Source organism: Lolium perenne, chromosome 2, assembly GCF_019359855.2.
Source record: "Lolium perenne isolate Kyuss_39 chromosome 2, Kyuss_2.0, whole genome shotgun sequence".
NCBI lineage: Eukaryota > Viridiplantae > Streptophyta > Magnoliopsida > Poales > Poaceae > Lolium > Lolium perenne.
Window position 1 is genome coordinate 5954905 of NC_067245.2, and position 13727 is coordinate 5968631.

Genomic DNA, 13727 nt, shown 5'->3' on the forward strand with positions numbered 1-13727 from the left:
AAGAGAAAGTTAAAAAATGGCATGATAGAAGGATTATCAAAAGAGAATTTAATATTGGGGATAAAGTCCTATTGTATCGGTCTCGCCTCAGATTCTTTGCAGGGAAATTACTCTCGAAATGGGAAGGACCATATGTTGTCGAGGAGGTGTATCGTTCAGGAGCAATCAAAATTAGCTCTCTCCAAGGCAATGCTACGCAAGTGGTGAATGGACAAAGACTCAAGCATTATATCTCAGGTGATTCCTATAATGTTGATGTTGATATTATTCAAGTGGAAACACCGGAGGCTTTCATCAAAGGGCAAATTGACAAATCCGCTTAACTCGACTTTGAATAGGTAACAGTACTGGTAATGAAAAGTACGCAATTTACTTTCCGAACAATATTTTTGCTGTTTTTGGAAAATATGAAAAATTACGAGTTCGAAACGGAGTGGAAAGGACGCACGAGGGGGTGCCACCATAGGGCGGCGCGGCCCGACTCCGGGCCCGCGCCGACCTATGGTTTGGCCGCCCGCCGCCCTTTCCGACTCGGTTCGATCCGGTACTTTCCGTTTGTCGTGAAAATTTTTGCTATATAATCCCGGACCCCTGGAGGTCCGTATATCGTTTTCTCGAAGTGTTTTGTTTTGAGCTATTTCTGCCAGGATTTGCTTCGGATCTAGAGCCATCATGTCTTCGTCGGAAACTCCGAAGGACAGCTCCTGCAAGGATGTTGGCAACTTGTACATGGAGGAGCTGAGGATGCACCCCAAGGAGTTGCTGCTTGTTGAAGGAGAACTGCGGGTCAAGGATGTCCAGGGTCCTAAAGGAGAAGGAAGCGTGGAAGACAGGATGGAGAAGCTAGAACAAGAGGTTTTCAAATACAAGAAGATGGCTGAGCGTGAGGTGGATATCTTCCACAGGATTGTGTCTGAACTCATTGCTGAACATGAGAAGGAAACTGCAAAGCTTTGGAGCGACATCCTCTCACTTCACGACACCACCAACAAGCTCCAAGCACAACTCTATGACGTTCGAGAATCGAACCGTGAGTATGAAAACAGGTTTAAATACATAAGCCGTGCTGCTAGTTTCAGGATTCCCGAGACCAAGATGTCGTTTCTTGATGGAGAGCCTCTTCCTTTGAAGTTTGATGACGGGAGTTCATCACCACCATCGCCGCAGGAGTAATTCATCATCGGTATTGGCATCCCCTTGGTTTGTTCCAAGCTTGGGGGAGTGCCGTGGTATCACATCATCACTACCTTTTACTTTTTATTGTCAAGTAGTGTCATATCATGAGTAGGGAAGTTATCATATAAGATGGGTTGCAGTTAGGAAGTATCTCTCCTTTAGTTGGTTATCTGTGTATCCCTTGGTGTGAGTTATCGTTATGGAATATTAATGAGAAGTCTTATCATTTACATATTGCACATCTTATTCTAGTTTGCAATCTCTATTATATGATTTACCTTGTCATTAGTATTGGTATCACTTTGGGAGCATTGAATAAATCTATTTGGTTTTGGCAAACTTAGCATTGGTCAATAGCAACAACACTTTGAGGTTTAAGTAGAAAAGAGAAATACATGTAGATGTTTCATTGTCTTTCTTTCTTGTTAGCTCATAGCTTATTATTCTGAAGTTAAAATTGTTTGTGCTTACAAGGAAGATGCATGATTGTTTCTATCACATGTATATTTGTTTGTTTCCCTCGACTCTTATGCTTGCTAATTAACCTTGCTAGCCAAAGACCTGTACTGAGAGGGAATACTTCTCGTGCATCCAAACCTTAACCTAAACCTATGTCATTTGTGTCCACCATACCTACCTACTACATGGTATTTTCTGCCATTCCAAGTAAATACTTCATGTGCTACCTTTAAACAATTCAAAACTTAGTATCTCTTATTTGTGTCAATGTTTTATAGCTCATGAGGAAGTATGTGGTGTTTTATCTTTCAATCTTGTTGGGCAACTTTCACCAATGGACTAGTGGCTTCATCCGCTTATCCAATAATTTTGCAAAAAGAGCTGGCAATGGGATTCCCAGTCCCAAATTAATTAAACTAAATAGACACTCCTCCATGGTATGTGATTGATGGACGGCACCCGAAGGATTCGGTTAGCCATGGCTTGTGTAAGCAAAGGTTGGGGGGGGTGTCATCATCATAATAAAACTAAAATAAAAAGGCACTCCTTCATGGTATGAGATTGTTGGCAGGCACCCGAGGATTCGGTTAGCCATGGTTTGTGAAAGAAAGGTTGGAAGGAGTGCCACATAAAATGAAAATAATATGGGAGCCGCTCTTTAAAGGTTGTCTGGCAAGGGGGTTAGAGTACCCGCTACCAGTCGTTGACAACAACAAACACCTCTCAAAATGTTACTTTTATTCTCTTTATATGATTGCAAAACTGAAAAAGCTCTAGCACATGATTTAATCCCTGCTTCACTCTGTGAAGGGCCTGTCTTTTACTTTATGTTGAGTCAGTAAACCTATTTCCCTCCATATCGAGCAAGCATTTGAGTAGTTGTGATCAAACCATTATATTGTGATTTGCTTCATCATGTCTTTTATTCTTCCTTGTTTAGTACAAGTTTTATCTGAATGAATATAGCTTTGCAAGTTATCAGTGATCATGAAGAGACCATTATGATTGAGTATGCAAGTTGTGCCTTATAAACTTTAACATGAGATCGCTGCTCAATGAGATAAGTATAATCTGTTAATTGTTCTCTGACCAAGAACGAAGTTTGCCATCACCAATTATGATTTCTTATGCACCTTTATTTGTGATTACCTTATACTTGTTTCAAGTTGAGTTATATGAGGAAGTTGTCTACTATAATGTCTTGTGCGAATGAATATGATGCTTCTTGTCCGTATTTTATTTATCGACTCTTCACTCCATAAACATGTGGTCCTCGTTTATCGAGCTCGGTTCGCTTGGGGACAAGCGAAGTCTAAGCTTGGGGGAGTTGATACGTCCAATTTGCATCACTATTTTATATCATAATTTGCTGTTATTCATTGATATATTTCATATTGGGACACAATACTTATGTTATTTCATCTATTTTGCATGTTTCATCATTATTGGAGGATCAAGCACCGGAGCCAGGATTCTGCTGGAAAAAGCACCGTCAGAACGCAATATTTCGGAAGATCAACTGTGGAAGGAAATTATACCAAAAATCCTATTTTTCAAGATGACGAAGGAAGCCAGAAGGAGGAGCCAGCTGGACCCAGGGTGGGCCCACACCATACGGCGGCGCGGCCCATGGCCTGGCCGCGCCACCATGTGGTGTGGGGGCCCCACAGCCCCTTTCGCCTCCTTTTCTTCGCGAAATCCTTCGTCCCGAAAACCTAAGCCACAGAGGGTACCTCGCGGAGAGTTCTGACCGCCTCTGCAGGGCGGAGAACACCAGAGAGAAAAGAGCTCTCCGGCGGGCAGGAATCCGCCGGGGAAATTCCCTCCGGGAGGGGGAAATCGACGCCATCGTCACCGTCATCGAGCTGGACATCATCTCCATCACCATCATCATCATCTCCACCATCATCACCGCCGTCTCCACCGCTGGACATCGTCACCGCCGTAGCAATTTGGGTTTGATCTTGATTGTTTGATAGGGGAAACTCTCCCGGTATCGATCTCTACTTGTTGTTGATGCTATTGAGTGAAACCATTGAACCAAGTTTATGTTCAGATTGTTATTCATCATCATATCACCTCTGATCATGTTCCATATGATGTCTCGTGAGTAGTTCGTTTAGTTCTTGAGGACATGGGTGAAGTCTAAATGTTAGTAGTGAACTATGGTTGAGTAATATTCAATGGTATGATATTTAAGTTGTGGTGTTATTCTTCTAGTGGTGTCATGTGAACGTCGACTACATGACACTTCACCATTTATGGGCCTAGGGGAATGCATCTTGTATTCGTTTGCCAATTGCGGGGTTGCCGGAGTGACAGAAACCTAAACCCCCGTTGGTATATCGATGCAGGAGGGATAGCAGGATCTCAGAGTTTAAGGCTGTGGTTAGATTTATTCTTAATTACTTTCTTGTAGTTGCGGATGCTTGCAAGGGGTATAATCACAAGTATGTATTAGTCCTAGGAAGGGCGGTACATTAGCATAGGTTCACCCACACAACACTTATCATAACAATGAAGATTATTTAGCCGTATGTAGCGAAAGCACTAGACTAAAATCCCGTGTGTCCTCGAGAATGTTTGGTCATTATAAGTAAACAAACCGGCTTGTCCTTTGTGCTAAAAAGGATTGGGCCACTCGCTGCAATTGTTACTCTCGCACTTTACTTACTCGTACTTTATTCAACTGTTACATCAAAACCCCCTGAATACTTGTCTGTGAGCATTTACAGTGAATCCTTCATCGAAACTGCTTGTCAACACCTTCTGCTCCTCGTTGGGATCGACATTCTTACTTATCGAAAATACTATGATACACCCCCTATACTTGTGGGTCATCAATCGCCCTTACTTCAGACAAGACGGACATGCATAGAAACTCACATGATATTCAACAAAGTGTTGATGGCGTCCCCAGGAACATGGTTATCGCATAACAAGCAACTTAATAAGAGATAAAGTGCATAAGTACATATTCAATACCACAATAGTTTTTAGGCTATTTGTCCCATGAGCTATATATTGCAAAGATGAAGAATGGAAATTTTAAAGGTAGCACTCAAGCAATTTACTTTGGAATGGCGGAGAAATACCATGTAGTGGGTAGGTATGGTGGACACAAATGGCATAGTGGTTGGCTCAAGGATTTTAGATGCATGAGAAGTATTCCCTCTCGATACAAGGTTTAGGCTAGCAAGGTTATTTGAAACAAACACAAGTATGAACCGGTGCAGCAAAACTCACATAAAAGACATATTGTAAGCATTATAAGACTCTACACCGTCTTCCTTGTTGTTCGACCCTTACTAGAAATTATCTAGACCTTAGAGAGACCAATTATGCAAACCAAATTTTAGCAAGCTCTATGTATTTGTTCACTAATAGGTGCAAAGTATATGATGCAAGAGCTAAAAAATGAGCACAACAATTGCCAAGTATCACATTATTCAAGACATTTTACCAATTACCACATGTAGCATTTCCCGTTTCCAACCATATAACAATTTAACGAAGTAGATTCAACCTTCACCATGAACATTATGAGTAAAGCCTAAGGACATATTTGTCCATATGCAACAGCGGAGCGTGTCTCTCTCACACACAATGAATGCTAGGATCCAACTTTATTCAAACAAAACAAAAACAAAAACAAACAGACGCTCCAAGCAAAGTACATAAGATGTGATGGAATAAAAATACAGTTTCACTAGAGGAACCTGATAATGTTGTCGATGAAGAAGGGGATGCCCAAGGCATCCCCAAGCTTAGACGCTTGAGTCTTCTTGAAATATGCAGGGGTGAACCACCGGGGCATCCCCAAGCTTAGAGCTTTCACTCTCCTTGATCATATTGTATCATCCTCCTCTCTTGATCCTTGGAAACTTCCTCCACACCAAACTCAAAACAACTCATTAGAGGGTTAGTGCATAATCAAAATTCATATGTTCAGAGGTGACATAATCATTCTTAACACTTCTGGACATTGCACAAAGCTACTGAAAGTTAATGGAATCGAAAAATCCATCAAGCATAGCAAAACAGGCAATGCGAAATAAAAGGCAGAATCTGTCAAAACAGAACAGTTCGTAAAGATGAATTTCTAAGAGGCACCAGATTTGCTCAAATGAAAATGCTCAAATTTAATGAAAGTTGCGTACATATCTGAGGATCACTCACGTAAATTTGCAGAATTTTCTGAGTTACCTACAGAGAAGTCTGCCCAGATTCGTGGCAGCAAAGAAATCTGTTTCTGCGCAGTAATCCAAATCTAGTATGAACCTTACTATCAAAGACTTTACTTGGCACAACAATGCAACAAAACTAAGATAAGGAGAGGTTGCTACAGTAGTAACAACTTCCAAGACTCAAATATAAAATAAAAGTGAAGTAGTAAAATCATGGGTTGTCTCCCATTAGCGCTTTTCTTTAACGCCTTTCAGCTAGGCGTAAAAAGTGTGTATCAAGTATTGTCAAGAGACGAAGCATCAACATCATAATTTGTTCTAATGATAGAATCAAAAGGTAACTTCATTCTCTTTCTAGGGAAGTGTTCCATACCTTTCTTGAGAGGAAATTGATATTTAATATTACCTTCCTTCATATCAATAATAGCACCAACAGTTCGAAGAAAAGGTCTTCCCAATATAATGGGACAAGATGCATTGCATTCAATATCCAAGACAACAAAATCAACGGGGACAAGGTTATTGTTAACCGTAATGCGAATATTATCAACTCTCCCCAAAGGTTTCTTTGTAGAGTTATCAGCAAGATTAACATCCAAATAATAATTTTTCAATGGTGGCAAGTCAAGCATATTATAGATTTTTCTAGGCATAACGGAAATACTTGCACCAAGATCACATAAAGCATTACAATCAAAGTCATTGACCTTCATCTTAATGATGGGCTCCCAACCATCCTCTAGCTTCCTAAGAATAGAAGCTTCGCGATTTAATTTCTCTTCTCTAGCTTTTATGAGAGCATTTGTAATATGTTTTGTAAAGGCCAAATTTATAACACTAGCATTAGGACTTTTAGCAAGTTTTTGTAAGAACTTTATAACTTCAGAGATGTGGCAATCATCAAAATCTAAACCATTATAATCTAAAGCAATGGGATCATTGTCCCCAATGTTGGAAAAAATTTCAGCAGTTTTATCACAAAACATTTCAGCAGTTTTAGCAGTTTCAGGCAGTTTTTCACGCTTTGCATTAGAAGTGGAAACATTGCCAACACCAATTATTTTACCATTAATAGTAGGAGGTGCAGCAACATGTGAAACATTAGCATTACTAGTGGTGGTAATAGTCCAAACTTTAGCTATATTAACTTCTTTAGCTTTTTCTTATTTCTCCTACCTAGCACGCAATTCGGCCATCAATCTTATATTCTCATTAATTCTAACTTGGATGGCGTTTGCTGTAGTAACAATTTTATTATTATTTTCATTAGGCATAACTTTTGATTTCAAAAGATCAACATCAACAGCAAGACTATCGACTTTAGAAGCAAGTATATCAATTTTCCCAAGCTTTTCTTCAACAGATTTGTTAAAAGCAGTTTGTGTACTAATAAATTCTTTAAGCATAGCTTCAAGTCCAGGGGGTGTGTTCCTATTATTGTTGTAAGAATTCCCATAAGAATTACCATAACCGTTACCATTATTATAAGGATATGGCCTATAGTTGTTACTAGAATTATTCCGATAAGCGTTGTTGTTGAAATTATTATTTTTAATGAAGTTCACATCAACATGTTCTTCTTGAGCAACCAATGAAGCTAACGGAACATTATTAGGATCAACATTAGTCCTACCATTCACATGGATAGACATAATAGCATCAATCTTATCACTCAAGGAAGAGGTTTCTTCGACAGAATTTACCTTCTTACCTTGTGGAGCTCTTTCCGTGTGCCATTCAGAGTAATTAATCATGATATTACCAAGAAGCTTTGTTGCGTCGCCTAGAGTGATGGACATAAAGGTACCTCCAGCAGCTGAATCCAATAAGTTCCGCGAAGAAAAATTCAGTCCTGCATAAAAGGTTTGGATGATCATCCAAGTAGTCAGTCCATGGGTTGGACAATTTTTAACCAAAGATTTCATTCTTTCCCAAGATTGGGCAACATGCTCATTATCCAATTGTTTAAAATTCATTATGCTACTTCTCAAAGATATAATTTTAGCAGGAGGATAATATCTACCAATAAAAGCATCCTTGCATTTAGTCCATGAATCAATACTATTCTTAGGCAGAGATAGCAACCAATCTTTAGCTCTTCCTCTTAATGAGAAAGGAAACAATTTTAATTTTATAATGTCACCATCTACATCCTTATACTTTTGCATTTCACATAGTTCAACAAAATTATTAAGATGGGCAGCAGCGTCATCAGAACTAACACCAGAAAATTGCTCTCTCATAACAAGATTCAGTAAAGCAGGTTTAATTTCAAAGAATTCTGCTGTAGTAGCAGGTGGAGCAATAGGTGTGCATAAGAAATCATTATTATTTGTAGTTGTGAAGTCACACAACTTAGTATTTTCAGGAGTACCCATTTTAGCAACAGTAAATAAAGTAAACTAGATAAAGTAAATGCAAGTAACTAATTTTTTTTTGTTTTTTTAATATGGAGAATGCAAACAAGACAGTAAATAAAGTAAAGCTAGCAACTAATTTTTTTGTGTTTTTGATATAGTGCAGCAAACAAAGTAGTAAATAAAAATAAAGCAAGACAAAAACAAAGTAAAGAGATTGGAAGTGGAGACTCCCCTTGCAGCGTGTCTTGATCTCCCCGGCAACGGCGCCAGAAAACAGTCTTGATACGCGTACAGCACGCGACCGTTGGGAACCCCAAGAGGAAGGTGTGATGCGTACAGCAGCAAGTTTTCCCTCAGTAAGAAACCAAGGTTTATCGAACCAGTAGGAGCCAAGAAGCACGTTGTAGATTGATGGCGGCGGAGTGTAGTGCGGCGCAACACCAGGGATTCCGGCGCCAACGTGGAACCTGCACAACACAACCAAAGTACTTTGTCCCAACGTAACAGTGAGGTTGTCAATCTCACCGGCTTGCTGTAACAAAGGATTAGATTTATAGTGTGGATGATGATTGTTTGCAGAAAACAGTAGAACGAGTATTGCAGTTGATTGTATTCGATGTAAAAGAATGGACCGGGGTCCACAGTTCACTAGAAGTGTCTCTCCCATAAGAATAAGCATGTTGGGTGAACAAATTACAGTTGGGCAATTGGCAAATAAAGAGGGCATGACCATGCACATACATGTTATGATGAGTATTGTGAGATTTAATTGGGCATTACGACAAAGTACATAGACCGCTATCCAGCATGCATCTATGCCTAAAGAGTCCACCTTCAGGTTATCATCCTAACCCCCTCCAGTATTAAGTTGCAAACAACAGACAATTGCATTAAGTATGGTGCGTAATGTAATCAACAAATACATCCTTAGACATAGCATTGATGTTTTATCCCTAGTGGCAACAACACATCCACAACCTTGGAGGATTCTGTCACTCCCCCAGATTTAATGGAGACATCAACCCACTATCGAGCATAAATACTCGCTCTTGGAGTTACAAGCAAAAACTTGGCCAGAGCCTCTACTAGTAACGGAGAGCATGCAAGATCATAAACAACACATAGATAATAGATTGATAATCAAAATAGCATAGTATTCCATATTCATCAGATCCCAACAAACACAACATGTAGCATTACAGATAGATGATCTTGATCATGTTAGGCAGCTCACAAGATCCAACAATGATAGCACAGTTAGGAGAAGACGACCATCTAGCTACTGCTATGGACCCATAGTCCAGGGGTGAACTACTCACTCATCACTCCGGAGGCGACCATGGCGGTGAAGAGTCCTCCGGGAGATGATTCCCCTCTCCGGCAGGGTGCCGGAGGCGATCTCCTGAATCCCCCGAGATGGGATTGACGGCGGCGGCATCTCTAGAAGGTTTTCCGTATCGTGGCTCTCGGTACTGGAGTTATTATCGACGAAGGCTTAAGTAGGCGGAAGGGTAGGTCAGGGGCGCCACGAGGGCCCCACACGCCAGGGCCGCGCGGCTAGCACCTGGGCCGCGCCACCCTGTTGTGTGGGCGCCTCGTCGCCCCACTTCGTTTCCTCTCCGGACTTCTGGAAGCTTCGTGGAAAAATAAGATCCTGGGCGTTGATTTGGTCCAATTCCGAGAATATTTCCTTACTAGGATTTCTGAAACCAAAAACAGCAGAAAACAACAACTGGCTCTTCGGCATCTTGTTAATAGGTTGGTGCCGGAAAATGCATAAATATGACATAAAGTATGCATAAAACATGTAGGTATCATCAATAAAGTAGCATGGAACATAAGAAATTATCGATACGTTGGAGACGTATCAAGTTGCTATGCATGTTCGTCTTGTCTGAAGTAAGGGTGATTTATCATGATCAAATGGTTTGAGTATGCATATTGTTAGAGAAGAACATTGGGCCGCTAACTAAAGCCATGAATCATGGTGAAAGTTTCAGTTTGGACATTAATCCTCAATCTCTTATGAGAATATTATCTGTTGTTGAATGCTTATGCATTAAAGAGGAGTCCATTATCTGTTTTCTATGTTGTCCAGGTATGGATGTCCTTAGTTGAGATATATCAAAAACGAGAAATCAAATGCGATCTATCTCCTTGGACCTTTGTATAGGCGGCATTGAGGTACCCCTTTGTGATACTTGGTTGAAACATATGTAATGCAATGATAATCCATGTCAATCCAAGCTAATTAGGACAAGGTGCGAGCACTATTGGTATTCTATGCATGAGGCTTGCAACTTATAGGATGTCTTATGCATAACACATATGAATTATTACTACCGTTGACAAAATTGTTTCTATGTTTTCAAAACAAAAGCTCTAGCACAAAAAGAGTAATCCATGCTTCCCTCTGCGAAGGGCCATTCTTTTACTTTATGTTGAGTCAGTTACCTACTTCTTTCTATCTTAGAAGCAAACACTTGTGTCAACTGTGTGAATTGATTCCTACATACTTGCTTATTTGCATTCATCATATTACTTTGTGTTGACAATTATCCATGAGATATACATGTTGAAGTTGAAAGCAACTGCTGAAACTTATATCTTCCTTTGTGTTGCTTAAAAACTTTCTACTAAGAATTTATTGCTTTATGAGTTAACTCCTATGTAAGACTTATTGATGCTTGTCTTGAAAGTACTATTCATGAAAAGTCTTTGCTAGAGGATTCAGTTGTTTAGTCATTGTCTTTACCATTGCTTCGAATCACTTCATTCATCTCATATGCTTTACAGTAGTATTGATCAAGATTATGATAGTAGCATGTCACTTCAGAAATTATGCTTGTTATCGTTTACCTACTCGAGGGCGAGTAGGAACTAAGCTTGGGGATGCTTGATACGTCTCAAACGTATCTATAATTTCTTATGTTCCATGCTAGTTTTATGACAATACCTACATGTTTTTCTCACACTTTATAATGATTTTATGCATTTTCCGGGACTAACCTATTAACAAGATGCCGAAGTGCCAGTTCCTGTTTTCTGCTGTTTTTGGTTTCAGAAATTCTACACAGGAAATATTCTCGGAATTGGACCCCACGAAGATGGAAGTCAATATTTTGCTGAGACGGACCCGGAGAGCCAGAGAAGGGCCGGAGGGGGGCCAAGGGGGCCCACACGATAGGGGGCGCGGGTCCCACCCTGGCCGCGCCGCCATGTGGTGAGGGCGCCCTAGGATCCCTCCGAGGATGCCCTTCCGCCTATATATTCTTCCAGAACCGAAAACCCTACAACAATTGACGGAACTCCAGAAAGACTCCAGGGGCGCCGCCGCCATCGCAAAACTCCGTTTCGGGGGGGCAGAAGTCTCTGTTCCGGCACGCCGCCGGGACGGGGAATTGCCCCCGGAGTCATCTCCATCGACACTACCGCCATCTTCATCGCCATTGCTGTCTCCCATGATGAGGAGGGAGTAGTTCTCCCCCGAGGCTGAGGGCTCTACCGGTAGCTATGTGGTTCATATCTCTCTCCCATGGTGTGATCTTTATGTGATCATGAGCTTTGTATCACTATTAATCTATGTGCTACTCTAGTGATGTTATTAAAGTAGTCTATTCCTCCTCCATGATGTAATGTTGACAGTGTGTGCATCATGTAGTACTTGGCGTAGGTTATGATTGTAATCTCTTGTAGATTATGAAGTTAACTATTACTATGATAGTATTGATGCGATCTATTCCCCCTTTCATAGCTATTGTTGACAGTGTGTATTCTATGTTAGTACTCGGTCTAAATTGCAACGGTCTATTATGCACTCTAGAGGTTACTTTAATATGAACTCCGGATGTTGTGGAGCTTGTTTACTCCGGCTTGAGGTGTGTGCTTTTGTAGCCCTACACAATGAATGGTGTTTGTTATCCAACAAGAGAGTGTAGAAAGTAGCATTTATTTATTCAGTTATGTGATCAATGTTGAGAGTGTCCACTAGTGAAAGTATGATCCCTAGGCCTTGTTTCTAAGTATTGAAACACCGTTTTTGGCAAGTTCTGTTACATGTTTGCTTGCTGCCATCTTTATTTCAGATTGTTATTACCACTCATATTCATCCATATCACTTGCATCTTACTATCTCTTCGCCGAACTAGTGCACCTATACATCTGACAAGTGTATTAGGTGTGTTGGGGACACAAGAGACTTCTTGTATCGTAATTGCAGGGTTGCTTGAGAGGGGTATCTTTGAACTCTACCTCCCTGAGTTCGATAAACCTTGGGTGATTCACTTAAGGGAAACTTGCTGCTGTTCTACAAACCTCTGCTCTTGGAGGCCCAACACTGTCTATAGGAATAGAAGCGTGCGTAGACATCAAGGACATCCATACCGGGACAACTTAGAAAACAGATAATGGACTCCTCTTTTATGTTTTAAGCATTCAACAACAAATAATATTCTCATAAGAGATTTGAGGATTAATGTCCAAGCTGAAACTTCCACCATGATACATGGCTTTGGTTAGCGGCCCAATGTTCTTCTCTAACAATATGCATACTCAAACCATTTCAACTCATGGAAAATCTCCCTTACTTCAGACAAGAAGAACATGCATAGCAACTCACATGATATTCAACAAAGGTGTAACAGGTTGATGGCGTCCCCAGATAACATGGTTACCGCTCAACAAGCAACTTATAAGAACTAAGATACATAAGCGATATATTCATTACCACAATAGTTTTTTAGGCTACTTTCCCATGAGCTATGTATTGCAAAGACAAGGAATGAATTTTTTAAAGGTAGCACAAAAGCAATTTACTTTGGAATGGCAGAAAAATACCACATAGTAGGTAGTTATGATGGACACAAATGGCATTGGTTTTGGCTCAAGGTTTTGGATGCACTAGAAGCATTCCCTCTCAGTACAAAGCTTTGGCTAGCAAGGTTGTTTGAAGCAAACACAAGTATAAACCGGTACAGCAAAACTTACATAAGAACATATTGACAGCATTATAAGACTCTACACTGTCTTCCTTGTTGTTCAAACACTTTTACCAGAAAATATCTAGACCTTAGAGAGACCAATCATGCAAAACAAATTTCAACAAGCTCTACAGTAGTTCTCCATTAAGAGATTTAAACTACATGATGAAAGAGCTTAAACATGATCTACTTGAGAGCTCAAAACAATTGCCAAGTATCAAATTATTCAAGACAATATGAAGCATTTTCTATTTCCAACCAAATAACAATAAGTACAGCGGCTTTCAGCTTTCGCCATGAACATGACAAACGAAGAACACGAGTGTTCATAAGAAAAAGCGGAGTGTGTCTCTCTCCCACACAAAGATTGCTAGGATCCGATTTTATTCATAGTATGAAAATAACAAAACAAAAATAAAAGCACACAGACGCTCCAAGTAAAGTACATAAGATGTGACGGAATTAAAATATAGTCTCACTAGAGGTGACCTCATAAGTTGTTGATGAAGAAGGGGATGCCTTGGGCATCCCCCAGCTTAGACGCTTGAGTCTTCTTGAAATATGAA